Genomic DNA, 15,623 nt, shown 5'->3' on the forward strand with positions numbered 1-15,623 from the left:
GTTATTAAGAGAATGATGCAGTTGTTAAATATATCTGGCTTCCCCACTGACTTTGCTTGTTGGAAGCTAGCTGGGAATGTTGCAAACAGTAATCAAATGACCCCAGGACACGGCAATTATCACAAATACATGCCAGTTGCCAAGCGCCCACATTTTAATCACAGGACCATGGGGATTTAAATCAGGGGTGGGTTCTAAATTTTTTTACTACCGGTTCTGTGGGTGTGGCTTATTTTGTGGGCATGGCTTGATGGTCATGTGACAATTCTTTAGGATTTAGCAGAGGTATTGGTCTACCAGGCTTTTAACTGCTTGCAGAGCTGTACCGATCTACCCATTTATTTTTTGCAGGCACTGGTCTACTCATGTATTTTTGCAGGCACTGGTCTACTCGTTTGTTTTCCTTTAACATTGATCAGCTGTAGGGTGGTCCTTTGAAGCCCCACGGCAAGAGTTTAAACAGTTTTTTTTCCCTCTAGCCATCAGCTGGGACTCAGGAGGCAGCAATAGATTGAGGGTGGGGCCGCTACCCCACAACCATTACCATTACCGCTACCGACTCAGGAGAACTGGGCCAAACTGGGAGGAACCCACCAATTTAAATTTATTGACAAATTTAAATTTAACACAAAATAGTTTGTCGCGGAAGCAACTGCCTGCAAATGCTCCTGGATTGGAGCTGAAAGACGAAAGCGGAAGCAGTGTGCTCCATCCCATAGACCAGGTTGCCATGATAGACTGGTCCCACTGAAAAAACACTTGACCATGGGGGTGCTGCAATGGCCATAAATGTGAAAAATGGCCATAGGTCACTTTTTTCACCGTTCTAACTTTGAATGAGTATAAGTCAAGGACTACCTGTACATCAATGCAACACATTATTGTGCTATACAAAAGATATAGACGGTTCTCATGGCTACTGCAGCTAAAGGAGTTGGAAAGAATTCAAGGTGGTTTTACGCTCTTAATAGATTCCTGTCTTTGTTATCTACAAAACTGCAGAGCTAAGGTGCCATTATGTATGTTGAAATTTTTTTTTTAAAGTTACCAATTATTGTAACGTTGGTTTACATAAGTTTCCTTCATTTCCTGATCAAGCACTGTGCAGAGATTATGAAATGAGTGGTTTGTAAACTGACAGTTTGTCTCCCGAGTTTACAAAGAAGATTCTTTAATAAGCATTAGACCAAGTGACTTTTCAAATGTGCTAATTGACAGGCTCACTGTAGCTCCTTAGTAACTTTCTATTTGAATGGATTGCTGCACGGGGTTGGGTCTGATGTTTCACAGACAGGGCAAACAGGTAGTCTCAATGGGAGTACATCAATTCTCTGAAAATATCAGCTCTTTTGCTTGGGAGGATTTGTATGGATGACTTGTTTTCTAGTTGCCCTAGAAAATGTATTGCAAAAAAAAAAAAATAAAGAACTATTAATAGGAAGCTTAATCAGCACTAAAAATGGATTGCTTGCAAAGCATTCCTATTTTGCTAGCAGTCCAGTACATAAATGTCAGGCCAGAGTGAAGAATATTACCTTGATTTACAGCTGCATCCTTAGTTTGTGTTGTTCTAGAGAACATACCATCCCAAGTTGTCCCTGATTCTGGAGCATTTACTGGGGAAAATTGGAACTCTACTTTCCTGTTATCTGCCCTGCAGAAAACAAATAAACAATGGTACCTTTTTAATGTAAGAAATAGGACATAGTTTGCATATATAAGCTATATAGTGAGGGTATAAAGTCAAGTCTCCTGATAACTTTACAGGCTCACAATTATTCATTTAGGAACCATTTGAAGTTACGACGATGCTCAAAAAAAAAATAACTTAAGGCCTCATCCTTGCAGTTATGACCATCACATCACTTAACAACCACAGTGACTTGTTTAATGACCATGGCAAAAAGGTTGTGAAATTGCATGCAGGCATCACACAATGCCTTTTTCTGATCTGGTCGTAAGTCAATTACATGGATGATTAGCATCCATGTGGTTTCCTTGGCAACACAGAAGTTACAGAAATAATTTCCTGTTGCCTTTTTTTCCAAACTCCCAAATCTAATTTAAAGTCATGGGATTTCCTAGTGCCCTGCCATCTGAGTGGTAAGATGAATCCTGCTCAGTTGTTCAAGATCAGCTGACGTTGGCTAATGCTGCCACTGTTGTGACATTGAGATAAAACCTGCTCACAGAAAGTTAAGATGCAGGATGTTTAGTGTTAATAGTGTGTTATAAATCAGGTGGAGAGACGAACTGAAATCTCCCTTGCAAACCCTTTTTCCCAAGTATTCCCAATCATTTCCTTTATTTCCTTTTATTTTGTCTCTCCAGCTGCTTGGTTCTTCTACCTTAGTTCTTCCCAGCCTAGTTCTAAGAAAAGTAGAAAGGATGATGCTTTAGATCAGGGGTGTCAAACTCACAGCCCGCAGGCCAGATACATCACGTGCTGGCCAAGCCCACCCCTGGTTTAGCGAAGGGGGGAAAAGTCGCAATATGTCACTGGGCGATGTGATGATGCAAGTTTGACACCCCTGCTTTAGATCTTTCTGGTCAAAACACAGAACTTGAATATTTCTGGCACAAAGTTGGTTGTATAATTGGTTGCCAGTGCTGGAAAACAAGACAAAGGCCAGCTATCTCTTTATACAACCAATTTTGTGCCAATCTTGGAAAGCAGGAGATGTCAGCACTCCAAGCTACATTCATCCAGTGCTGACATAAGGAAGAGAAGAGGACGCTTGACATCTCACCTACTTATTTTCCCTGAAGATATTATCCCCTAGGAGATGGGATGAGAGGGGGGACATTCCTGCGAGCTGAAGTAGTAGATATGGGGAGAGTGACTTGGAAGATGGCCAATGAGACGCAGAGAATTGGGGAACAGAAAGGGAGGGTTTAAGATCAGAAGATCAGTGCTGACTACGATGGAATCGGGGACAGATTGTTGTGCTCAATAAATGAAAGATTTCATCAAAGACTATTTGTTTGGAAATGTAATTTATTTGAGACAACATCGCAACCTGACTGGAGATAGCACAGTGTTATATATGAGAAAGTGTTTAATGAGTAATCTCCTTACAAAACTAATGAAGTCAAAGAAGTTTATTTTCTCTATATTTTTGTTTTCCTAATAAAGGAAGAATTGCCCTGAATTCTTGGGATTGATTAGACAGCGACACACAAAGACCTTCTTGCAAACCATTCCAGGTTTTTGTTAGTTTGTTTTGCTTTAGCATATCAAGGAAAGAAAGACATTAGTCTGAAAGGGTAATTATAATTATATAATTATTCCAGCAGCCTTCAGCTAATGCATTCAAGCAGAACATCATTTTCCTCCTCCCCTTGCACTTCTGGCTTCTGCCTTCAAAGGAATGCAGTAAATTGCTTTATGGCCTAATTGCTCTACTATGCTGAGATTAACTATCTCCGAACTTGATAAACTATTGCTTCTGCTGCCACATGAAACAGTCTCTGAAACTACTATATTGTCCAAGAATTAAACAAAGGCTTCAAATTAAAGCTCTCTTAGTGCAACCTTGGTCGTCATCTCAGTGTCTCTGGATCCTCTTCTTTCTCTCTTCCCATCCTGAATCTTGGCTTATCTTCAGGGATCACCCTAGAATAGTGCTGTCAAGCCCCTGAGTCGCAGGCTGGATGCGACACATGCTGGACACACCCACGCCTGGTTTAGTGAAGGGGGGGAAGTCCCGATACGTCACGTGACGCCACCGTGACATGAGTTTGACACCCCCTGCCCTAGAACCTGCATCTCTTCAAGAAGCTGAGTCTCCATAATGCTATATTATCTTGCTTTTCTTTTTCTCTTGCTCTGAGTTCAGTTCCAACATTTTTTATTTTATTTATCCATTGGATTTGCTGCCCATCTCACCTTTTGTGGACTCTACATTACTAATACCTGCCAGCTTTCTAGCACTTTTCAATTTGTGGGGTCCTTGGTTCTGAAATATACCGATAGAAAAGAATATTTGCAAGTCAGGTTGAACTGTGGATTCCTTGGTGCCAGTGGTGAAATGTAAATTTTGTTACTACCTGGTTCTGTGGGCGTGGCTTGGTGATGGGGTAATGTGACTGAGTGGGCGTAGCCAACTTTTTTTTTTTAACTTTTAAAACCATTTTTTCTACAACTTCTTCGACTGAAAGAGCTCTTTTATATCTGAAAGAGCAAAATGCTTGTTTTTGCTATTTACAAGAGAACACAAGTATTTTGAAAACAGACTGCAACAGTTAAATGAGATGCATCTCTGGGTAAAATATTGAAATACTATAGCCCCTATAATGCACCAAAATAGAATTCAGTATTTGTATGTCAAAGAACATTTTATATAATAACTTTCCAGAACGAGCTTTGTCTTTGTAAATATATTTGTTTCTAGTCAAGAAAATATCATATCTCCCATTGTCAATTACTAGTACTGTGCCTCATGTTTTGAAGCTCATGGAAAATATATTCATTGTTATCTGATGTTTTCCACCTTATCTTAAACAAGAAACAGTTGACATCTCATTAATTCACAATCTATCCTGTTTATCAAGAAAAATTTCTGCAGTTGGCTGCCCAGACATAGACAATACATTTCAGAAACCCATTCATGTTGAATGATCTGAGAACTATGCCAGGTAATTTTGAAAGTATTGCTCCAATGCATTTCTCTTTCCAGAAGAGCAAAAATATCCTAGAATTCTCTTTTGCCACAATCCTTTCTTTTTGGATATGAGACTGTTTCAATGATCAGTTTATTAATGCTGTTTTCAGATGAGCTATTAGACAAGGAGAGAAGCAAGTCTATTCCACCCTTCTCAAAATGACATTAAACTCCTGTAATATTTTGAAAATAGTTAATTCTGAGAGAAAAACATATTCATGTTTTTTTTCAGATTCCAGATTCAATTATTTTCTTTTGCAAGGTTTTGGCAAAAATTCTATTCCTGGAACCAAATTTAGTGCCTTTTCCTTTTTCAAGGGAATTTGCCTAGGATATGCCTATTTAAGTGGCTGACATGACCATCTGCATTGACAAATCTCCAATTAACATGAAAGCAGGTATTTGAAGGTAAATGCAACAAAGATGATTAGGGGACTGGAGGCTAAAACATAATGGTTGCTGGAATTGGGTACATCTAGTTTAATGAAAGGAAGATCTAGCGGTGATATGATAGAAGTGTTCCGATATCTCAGGGGTTGCCACAAAGAAGAGGGAGTCAAGCTATTCTCCAAAGCACCTGAAGGCAGGACAAGAAGCAACAGGTGGAAACTAATTAAGGAGAGAAGCAATGTAGAACTAAGGAGAAATTTCCTGACGGTTAGAACAATTAATCAGTGGAACAACTTGCCTCCAGAAGTTGTGAATGCTCCAACACTGGAAGTTTTTAAAAAGACATTGGACAACCATTTGTCTGAAATGGTATAGGGTTTCCTGCCTAAGCAGGGGGTTGGACTAGAAGACCTCCATGGTCCCTTCCAACTCTGTTATTCTATTCTTATTCCTTTTGAACTACAGTAATTTAACTTTTAGGTTGTTTTACCTTCTGTTAAATTTGCTTTGTCTATCTTTTATTTCCTTTTATCAACATACACACCTACATATATGTATATTAAGTAACAATATAATTGTATATTATGTTATTATTAAATAGCTAGATTAAGATTGAAATTATTGATATATAATTGATGTGAATTGCAGTGCTCTCTTTTTTTAACCTTAAATTCAACTTTGGATGACAAGTTAAATAATCTTAGGCTTGTAACACTGACATACTAAAATGGCAATTAACACCAATGAAATTTTACTTTTCTCCTTTTAATTATTAAATAATTATTATTATTTATTATTATTATTAATTATTAAATAATTAATAACTTTTAATCATATTATGTAAATATTACCACATTAAAATCTGCACTGAAATAACACAAAGTATCAAGATTTATAACATTACAATAATAGGGAGAAAAAAGGTAAATGCAACTTGCATTAATGCATTTTCACTTGATGAACTTGGTAACATCAGGAATGGCCACAGATTTTCCACAGCATTTCAGCCAACCTGAAAAAATACCCCAACTGTAAAATGTGCTTGCCCAGCATGCATGAGCAAACCATTTACTCTCCCAGTCAAAAGATTTTCTTTTGTCTTTCCAGTAGTACACAACATAGGTGGCTGCTGATGGCGGCCATTTTTTTAAAAAATAATCCTTTCATCAGCGGTAAGACACCCAGGGGGAGGGCCTTCTCTGTGGGAGCCCCAGCCCTGTGGAATGAACTGCCCCCGGAAATACGTAAGATCTCCGACCTCCGAGTGTTTCGCTGCGCTCTGAAGACCCTGTTGTTCCGCCAGGCCGGACTATTAACATAACGTTTTAAATTGGGGTATTTTAAATTTCTGGGATTTTAATTGGAGCCTAATTATTTAATGATTTTAAATTTTAACTGTTGTTTTGTTTCTGTGTTTTTAAATAGGCTGTACACCGCCCTGAGTCCTTCGGGAGAAGGGCGGTATAGAAATAAAATTATTATTATTATTATTATTATTATTATTATTATTATTATTATTATTATTATTATTATTATTATTATTATTATTATTATTATTAAGAAAAATGGGGAGACTGACATTTTCTTCACCGCTTTTTGACTTCTTCCCCAATACTGTAGGGAGGGGGGAATCTGCAGGGTTGAAATCAGGGTCATCTCCCTACAAATATTTGGAGCAACTCCATTCACCTCTTTTTCTGCCCTTTTGTCAGTGCCTTACCTGAGAGGCCATTGGGTATAAAAACTGTAAAGCTAAGTTCCCTTAAAGGCCCCATGTTGATAAATAGCTTGAACAACGGAAGGGAACTTCGTTTGGATCCAAACAAATTCAGAGCTGTTTGGGGCTAAATCTGATCCCCTCTAAATTCATTAAGCAGGTTATTTCCTTGAGTTAGAGTTTGCTCATCGTGCTTCTTCCACCTACCACCCATGACCCAGTTAAGCATATCATACAAACAAGTCCTACACCAGAAGGGCTACATGCGCACCTTGAACACTGAAAGATCACACCTGTTTTTTTCCTGTTGCTGTTAAGCTGGGCTTGGACAAGAAGACCTCCAAGGTCACTCCCAGCTCTATGCTTCTACGAAGTTCAGGAAACCAGGCAATCTGGTCTCATTGGTCAGCTGGCTACTCAGTTAAGCAAATGGTTCAATGGCAAGGCACAAATTGTAGCTTTCCTGCAAATAATGACAGAAGAAACCAGCAATTTGGAGGCTGTTCTTCTGAAGGAGGGGCCAGGAGAAGAAATAGATGAGGTGCAAAATATAAGCAATGTGTGTTTCAGAGTGATGTGTGGACTTAAATATGTCCAGTGTGATTGAGATCATGTCAGCCTTGCATTCCACTCCAAGCATCATGGCCAGTTCGTTCTGTGGGTGTGGCTTGGTGGACGTGGCATGGCTTGGTGGGCGTGGCTTGGTGGGCATGGCAGGGGAAGGATACTGTAAAATCTCCATTCCCACCCCACTCCAGGGGAAGATTACTGCAAAATCCTCATTTCCTCCCGATCAGCTGGGACTTGGGAGGCAGAGAATAGATGGGGGCGAGGCCAGTCAGAATTTTTACTACCGGTTCTCGGAACTACTCAAAATTTCCGCTACCGGTTCTCCAGAACTGGTCAGAACCTGCTGAAACCCACCTCTGATAGATAGAGATAGAGATAGAGATAGAGATAGAGAGAGAGAGAGAGAGAGAGAGAGAGACATAGAGATAGAGATAGAGATAGAGATAGAGATAGAGATAGAGATAGAGATAGAGATAGAGAGATAGAGATAGAGATAGAGATAGAGATAGAGATAGAGATAGAGATAGAGATAGAGATAGAGATAGAGATACATCAGCAAAATACAGACTAGCAGAAGGAACAGCTTCCTCATAAGTACAATTTACTTTTCATTTGCAGGTGGTTACAGCCCTACTTTCCAGAGTTTTTCTTCACAGGAAAAACCAACTCTGCAAAGGGGGAGCAAGTTTTATCAGCTGGCTCGACCACCTGCACTCTCACTTCACCTGCAACTATGTCATAATTTATCCTCCTCCAAACATTTCCCACACACACACACACACACACACACACACACACACCTGCATATGTTGCATACTCTTAAAAACAACATTAAAGTCACAATTCCTGGCTTTGCCTGCACATGCCCACTAACTGACATTTGTTGTTTAACTGCTTGAAAAAATGGGGAGCCTATGCATTTACAATGATATGCATGCCTAAAGGCCTATGTGATATGGAGACGCAGGTCATGTTCACCGATAATAAGGAAGCTCACTTGGTGACTTTGACTAATCACTATCTCAAAATCCCACAAAGATGTTGTAAGAAATATAGGGGAAGGAACAAGTGCAATGTAAAAGCCCTGGTGGCCATAGGAGCCCTGGTGGTGCAGTAGTTAAGAGTGCAGTATTGCAGGCTGACTCTGCCCACAGCCAGGAGTTCAATCCTGACTGGGTCAAGGTTATGTGATTTTCAGGAATTTTTCAGGAATACAATATTCAGGGAGAAACATAAATCTTTTACAAGATTCTAATTTTATTTAGGGAAGAGCTTTGTATGGTAACTTTAGGAAGAAATAATCTACAGTATTTAGGGCTTCTATGCTGTTTTCCCAATTTCTAGTCAATTTCAACTTCCATGCAAATTGTTCATAACCCTTCCATTATTGATAAAGATAAGTTCTATACAGTAGACTAGTGTTGCCTATTATTTTTCAATGGAACATTGCAAAAATTATCCTGAAAGGGCTTAAATGAAGCAGGGGCCATTATATGAACTAATAATTTAAATGGGTTTTTCCCAACCTGACCTCTTCCAAATGGATGACAATCTTAGTGCCAGACACCCCTCTAGAAGGCACTAGGTTGTAGAACAGGAGTGGGCAACTATAATAATTTTATGACCTGTGGACTTCAACTCTCAGTATTCCTCAGTCACCATGGCTGACTCAGGAATGGGAGTTGAAGTCATAAAGTTGCCATGGTTGCCCACCCCTGATGTAGAGGAAGCAGATATAGGGGAAGTTCTAAGAGGAATTGTAAAGTTACACAGTATATGTCAGGCTGATTCATAGAATATTTTTTTTTACATGCCTCTTTGCACCACTTATTTCACAGCCATTACAAAATCTCTAAATGGAAAAATTAGACACAGAGGCTCTGCAGGAAAAACTACACCCACAGTGTTACAAATTGTTACATGAAACAATGCAGAATATACACAATATTTTTTTTTCTATACTATAACTCTCAATTAAAAAAAATATTTGTGGAAGTTCTGTTTGTGCTAGGAGCAATGATGTTACCTAGTTTGGGTAATGAAACTTCTGCAAGAAAACAACCAAGCTCAGAGCGCCCCAGAGATTCTCGAGTTGTACTTTTAACCAGTGGCTCTGTTGGTGTTCAAGGAATATTGATGCAAAATTCCACTTAGCATCCCCAATTCTTTTATAATATTCTATCTGCCCTTGCCCAGCATTATTTTTAATATTACAATTTGCACCCCAATCATACGATAGCCTTGCACAGTACATAATCTGTGCACTGGGTTTCAGTGGCCCTGCTTTTAACCATGCTTAGAGAGGGCATAGATAAGGGGTTATTTCACTTCCATAGACCCACTGTGATGAAAGAAGAGATGCACTTATCCAGAAACCACCCAGAGCCTAATCTAAATTAAAGCAAAAGAAAGAAGGCAAGTCATATTACAACAAACTTTTTCTCTACATAACGCATTCTTAGAAAGCATTATAGGGAGTTATTTTTCTCGTTAGAAAGCTGATGTAAAGCTGACTATCTGAAGCCTTCCACAATGTTGTATCTTTACTAAAATTGATGAGATTTTATTCTATTGATACCAAGGACCAGATGGCCATTCAGAGCAAAAAATCCGCATTCTATGCAGCAAAAGTTCAGCTTCCCTCAGCGGATAGTTATTGCAAGAATTAATTTAAAAGAAGACTCTCCTACATGTTGCCTTAAGCTTAGTGGAGGAAAGGTGGAGTATCAGTGAAATACCGTTTGCTACATAAAAATAATAAATAACATCAAAAATGAAGGCTTTGAATCCAGTGTGACTTTTAGCAACTTTGCTAAGTCCCATTGTGTCCACTTATTATGGAAACATGCTTGGAACAAATGCCCACAATTTAAAGGCAACATTTCCCAGAGATTTTAAAGTTCTTTGTCATTGATGATTTACTTAGTCCTATAAACCAGGTGACAGATAGAAATCAGGACTCCTGGTCCCCTACCTGCAGGCTTGCATCTAATTGCTTCCCTCTAAAAGCTTTGCCATCTGACCTTGGGCCTCTTTATCCAGGAATAAATCCCACTAAATTCAACAAGACTTGTTTCCACAGAAGCTTATGGATAATTACAGTCCAACTTCTAACATAGAGGACAACATAAAATACCATTTCCCTAATCCAAGACTCCGATGCACCAATAAAGACTACTGAAAAGCAAAGGATGAGTGTTTAATTATCTATTTAAATTTATGGCAGCAGCCCACTTCCATAGACACTGGGTGACTTACAAATTCAAATATAAAACAATAAAAAAAAAAGTTAAACACGTAAAAGGAAGGACTCGTAACACAACTGAATATCATACATTCCATGCAGCCACTATAGTTTGTTTGGTTTTTTTAAAATATATATATATATATATATATATATTGTCTGTAACCCAAAGACAGCATGTTCCTCTGATCTAAACCGGTATTAAAAATGAATAATGCCCACATAATTCTTGTACTTATTGTTTTGTTGTTGTTTTTTAACAAGACCAAGCACAGAAAGAACCGAGCAGCGTTCTTTTGGAAACAGTGATATATTCCTTAATTTGGAATGCTCCGGGGCACCGTAGTTCAAAGGCACGGAGCAAGTGAAACTTGGCAGGCTGATCCGGAGCAGCCTTGAAAACGGCTCCTGTACATTAACTCAGCCTTTCCAAAAAAAAAAAAAGTGGGGGGGGAGGAGAGAGAGCGCGCAGCTGGCATTTAAAGCGTGCGGTTCCCACACACCGGAGTTCAAAAAAAAAAAGCAGTGTTTACTCACAGGGGTCCTTCCTGGAGAGGCAGCGATTTAGGGCAGGAAATTCCAGCGCAACCTCAGGCGCTGTGCCGTTGGAAACAGACCTCGGGGGTCAGGAACAGGCAGGCCCCTGGAATTACGAGAAGCCCCGGGACTCGTGCTTGTGCATGCTGAACGGTAAGTGATGAAAGGGAGGTCACTTTCATCAGCCACTTGCTGCTCCTCTCCGCGGCAAGTCTACCTGGCTGGAACAAGCGGAAAAACGCTCCAACCGGCAGCCCAAATAATAATAATAATTAAAAAAAAGACAGAAAAAGAAAGAAAGAAAAAAGAAGAAGAAGGGAAGCTCTCGTGTTCTCTCTCTCTCTCTCTCTCTCTCTCCCCTACGCTCGGCTGCTGGGGCTAAAGCTCCTTTTTCAGGCAGGCGTGTGTTAGGCTGGGCGGGGCTCTGGCAGCCCCGGGAGATGGAACCGCACAAGGCTTTACTTTGTTTGAAATGCTTAAGAGGAGGAACAGGTGATTTGCTTTTGATGTAATCAAATGATTCTCGAGCCGGCGCAACACGTTGTACCTGGAATCATGCTGCCTCCTCCCCCCCCCCCATACACACACACACCACACCCCCAAAGATAAAGCTGCCTTCCTTTTGGGCAGCCAGAGCCTCAGTGGTGGGATTCAGCCAGTTTGCACCACTTCGGGAGAACCGGTTGTTATCCTTCTGAGCAGTTTGGTGAGCTGGTTGTTGGAAGAAATCATTAGGGCAGAGAACCGGTTGTTAAATTATTTGAATCCCATCACTGCAGAGCATTACCCACAGAAGGTACAAGCGCACGAGGTCTTGGCGGTTTTCAGAAAAGAGCCACCTCGAAGCAAGAGTTTCTATTTCTCCTGGCGGGAAAGTCATCCAGCAGTTAAGAAAGAGAGAGGTACAGGTAATCCTCGACTTACGACAGCAATGGAGCCTCCCACCCCCAATTTCTGTTGGGAAGGGAGACATTCCTTAAGTGAGTTTTGCCCCATTTTACAACTTTTCTTGCCACCGTTGTTAAGTGAATTGCTGCCTTTTGAGAGGGGAATAATCTGGTTGTTCACCGAATCTGGCTTCTAACCCCGTTGACTTGGCTTGTCCAGAAGGTCGCAAAAGGGGGGAATCACAGGATCCTAGGACACAGCAAAGGTCATAAGTATGAACCGGTTGCCGGGCATCTGAATGTTGATCACCTGACCATGGGGATGCTGCAGAGGTCGTAATTATGAAAAACGGTCATAAGTCACGTTTTTCAGTGCCGTTGTGTAACTTTGAATGGTCACTAAATGAACTGTTGTAAGTCGAGGGCTACCTGTATTTAGTAAACTAGCCAACGAAAGGACTTCCACAAGGTTCGGTTGCAGTGGCATCTTTTATGCGATGTCGTTTCCCACTTGTGAATTTTACTCCCCCTTAGGTAAAAACAACACTTCCGTGTTAGTTTCTTTCCCCACGATGGCTCTGGGGTACAGAAGCCCTGCCTCAGGAAGATTCAGATTCCTCTTTCAGGGCCAACCAGGAGATTTCTCCAGCACTCCATTTAATGGCAATTCAGGTTATCCCTCGACTTATGACTACAACTGAGCCCCAAAATTTTGTTGTTAAGCAAGACAGTTGTTAAGTGAGTTTTTCCCCATTTTATGACCTTTCTTGCCACAGCTGTTAAGTGAATAGTTGTAGTTGTTAAGTTAGTAACATGGATAAGTGAATCTGGCTTCCCGTTAACTTTGCCTGTCAGAAGGTCACAAAAGGTGATCACATGACCCATGGGACACTGCCACCGTCCTGAATATAAACCGGTTGCCAGTTGTGTCTGAATTTTGACCACATGACCATGGAAATGCTGCAGCACTTATAAGTGTGAAAAATGGTCATAAGTCACTTTTTTCATTGCTGTTGTAACAAAATCTCCTTGGGGGTCAAAAAAGTCAGGAGATAGCTGTCACTTTGACGGACTTATGTAAAAAATAGAGGGATATTTCATTGTATAGATCAGGGGTGTGTCCAAGTGGTGGCCCGTGGGCCGGATGCGTCATGCTCAGGCCACGCCTACCCCAGCTCAGCGAAGGGAAAAAACGTGAAACATCATGTGATGGCAACATGACACTGCAAGTTTGACACCCGTGGTATAGATGTAATCATAGATGTTTTTGACATTCCATACTTCTGCAACCTTGATGGTGGCTGGTTTAGCTGTTCATTATTTCTAGATGAGTAGCTTATGAAGCAGATCCAGATGATTTAAGGAGGTCCATTGTTTGTTTCCTTTAACTTCTAGGTGCTCTGAGAGATCCTTTTTTTTATCATCGATATTCTAGAAAAGAAAGCTTGATGATTGCAAGAACCACTGTAGACAAAAATCGCCCCAAAATTCAAAGGAAGTGAAAGCATGAAATACTCTTGCCTGTGAGCAAGTCCAAACTCAACTCAATCAAGATCCAGTTTTATGCAGTCGTTGGAGGGGGTGGGCAGACAGGGAGAAGCACCTCTGGTCCAGAGAAGGAGTCCCCACCTTTCCAACACATACCCAAAAAAATAGGTCATGGAAAGGTCAACTAGAGGCTAAGCAACGTCAATGTTGGTGAGCTTTGCCTATTTAAAGGGAATAACAATAGCAATAGCACTTAGACTCATATACTGCTTCATAGTGCTTTACAGCCCTTTCTAAGCTGTTTACAGAGTCAGCATATTGCCCCCAACAATCCTCATTTTACCCACCTCAGAAAGATGGAAGGCTGAGTCAACCTTGAGCCTGGTGAGATTCGATCTGCCAAACTGCTAGCAGCTGGTGATCAGCAGAAGTAGCCTATAGTACTGCACTCTAACCACTGCACCACCATGGCTTAAGTTGGCCTCCCCTTTCCTGTTGGTCCAGCATTCCCACCCTTTATTTTATGTTTGAAAAGTACTTTTATCACAACATTCTGATCAGTGTTGGTAAGTGGAGCATCAGTTATACTAGGCAAGTATACTAGGCAGGAGGAAGTCTCTGGAAAAGGAGCTCCTATCCAGTTTGGATTGAGGATTAGCCATCCCTTGTCCCTTATCTACTGAAGGCATGAGGTGGGGAAAACTCTTTTCACATAAAGTCATACAGTACCTACAATCTATCTTAGATTAGGGTTCATTGGAGGTGGCTGTCAATACATGAATTAGAACCTGGGCCAAATGCTGCACCAAACCTTATGGATGCAACAAGTCATAACGTGGTGATCAATATTTTCTTACTTTTGTAAAGGACATTATTTATTTCCCCTTTCTGCCTGCCTCAATTCTGTATAAAGCTAGGGGAAAAGTTCCTTAGGGGAGCTAGCTGGACTACCTTATTAAATCACTAATATTTGACATTTTTGGATTGAAGTTCTGCCTCTTTCTAATGTGCATCGCATATAAATGTTTCTAACGTAAAATCACAAAGCAGATTTTATAACTTCTGTACTTTGAGAAGGCACAAAGGAGTACCTGCATCCAGAAAATCCTTTTCTAGAAATCACCCCTTTTCTGGCACATTATCAGCACGACTGGGACTTCCCAATTAAACAAAATCATTGTCCTGGAGGCACCTTTTGCGTAACACACCCTTGTCTCTATTTTTGAGTCATCCCTGTAATCTGGAAGATTAGAGGATATACACTTCCATCAGCGAGAGTAATCTATCATGAACATCTGGAAACTGAAAATCCTAGTTAATAGTGATATCATTAGATCCTATAGCCACCAATATATTATAAATTTATAATATATAAGGATGATATAAATATATAAGGGGCTGTTAACAGTCTATAGAAACAAGGAAGATATTAAAAGGGAAACTTGCCCAACAGTGTCCAAAGGAAAAGCCATTCCACAAGAGGAAGAAGCAATAGAAAAGGCATCCTCCTGCATCCTCGGACATGGCATTCCTAAAGCAAGGTTATATGAAAAAAGACCAGCCTATATGATGTGATGATGAAGTGGGCAGATGTTATTGGGAGAAGGCAATCCCACAGATACCCAAGCCCTGACCCATGAAAGTGACAACCAAAAGCTTGAATTGTACCTGAAAGCCATCTGTAACCAGCACTCCTCGTGCAGAAGTAATTTAAATGGGCTCAACAATCTGGACCAGTTGCAGCTTATAATTACATTTCAGGTTCAATAGCCATCTACAGTACATTGCAATCAAGAGGAGATTAAAGCCTGGGTGATTGTGAACAGTCTCATGTTCTAGGAATGGTTATAACTGGCAAGTTGGATAAAACTGGGTGAGGTTCTCCTGGCCACAGCTACCACCGGAACTAAAACACGAGTTGGGTGATTTACCAATCCAAAACCACTCCATCACTTCCTCCTTATCTTATTGTCATGGTGCCGCCATGAATATGGGCTGGAATATCTGGACTGCATGCCCCAAATTCAGATATTCAGTCTGAATGTCTTCAAAAGCACTCAATAGGTTCCTTTTTTTATAGCCTGCAGAAACACTGGAGTGAGAACTGAGTCCTCTTTTGTTTCTGA

General features: G+C 40.5%; 1 protein-coding gene and 1 long non-coding RNA gene across 3 annotated transcripts in view; one reads left to right on the forward strand and one right to left on the reverse strand.

Moving 5' to 3' along the window:
• The window catches only part of PDE4D (phosphodiesterase 4D), a 706,231-nt gene extending 694,683 nt beyond the window's left edge, over window positions 1-11,548 (reverse strand). Inside the window, exon 1 of one of the 2 annotated variants that reach the window (XM_060690685.2) lies at window positions 11,123-11,548. The gene's annotated coding sequence lies outside the window, so the exon portion shown is untranslated. Of the gene's footprint in view, window positions 1-1,535; window positions 1,650-11,122 lie in introns of those variants that run through there. The other variant, XM_034440934.3, reaches the window with a different exon arrangement.
• On the forward strand, window positions 11,158-13,486 carry LOC148115060 (uncharacterized). Its single transcript, XR_015732082.1, has 2 exons — window positions 11,158-11,275; window positions 13,405-13,486. It is a non-coding gene; the product is annotated as an uncharacterized LOC148115060 (long non-coding RNA).
• Window positions 13,487-15,623: the final 2,137 nt, after the last annotated feature.

This window comes from Pantherophis guttatus, chromosome 2 (assembly GCF_059756535.1).
Source record: "Pantherophis guttatus breed Tessera chromosome 2, ASM5975653v1, whole genome shotgun sequence".
In the NCBI taxonomy this organism is placed as follows: Eukaryota; Metazoa; Chordata; class Lepidosauria; order Squamata; family Colubridae; genus Pantherophis; species Pantherophis guttatus.